A 732-nucleotide genomic window follows, 5' to 3' on the forward strand; every position below is an offset into this window, starting at 1 on the left:
CCGACCCATCCACCACGACTCTCTGGGTGCGACCCTCCAGCCAATTCGCCACCCACCAGACTGTGTAGTCATCCGAGTCACAGACTCTTAACTTGTTCACCAGTATGGGGTGGGATACCGTATTGAAGGCCTTCCTGAAGTCTAAGTATATGACATCCACCCCTCCTCCTGTTTCCAGGCGTTTCGTAACCTGGTCATAAAAAGAGACTAGATTGGTCAGGCACGATCTGCCTGCCACGAACCTGTGCTGGTTTCCCCTCAGCATAATTTGTCCTGTCGGGTTCTCGCAAACGTGAGCCTTGATAATTTTTTCAAAGACTTTGCCGAGGATGGAGGTGAGACTGACTGGCCTATAGTTGCCCGGGTCCTCCTTCCTCCCCTTCTTGAAAATGGGGACCACGTTGGCCCTTTTCCAGTCCTCCGGGACTTGGCCCGTGCGGCACGAGAGTTCAAATATTCCCGCCAGTGGCTCTGCAATGATGTTGTGTCTAAAATGTGTCAGAATGTTTCACCAAAATAAGAAGTTTGAATTTGCATTTTAAAAAAGTAAATTTTAGGTTTTTTCAGTTCTCCCTTTTTCTCTTTCTCTGACAGAGGACATTTCTCATCTCAGAGACTTCAACAGAGATCTGAAGTAAATCTATTTATTTTAGTAACATTTTTACAGATTTGTAACAGGTAAATTAGATCAAACTGGTGATTACATAATGTGTTATCTTGGAAAGCGGGGGA

The sequence above is a fragment of the Alligator sinensis genome, unplaced genomic scaffold (assembly GCF_000455745.1).
Source record: "Alligator sinensis unplaced genomic scaffold, ASM45574v1 scaffold375_1, whole genome shotgun sequence".
NCBI classification, from domain to species: domain Eukaryota; kingdom Metazoa; phylum Chordata; order Crocodylia; family Alligatoridae; genus Alligator; species Alligator sinensis.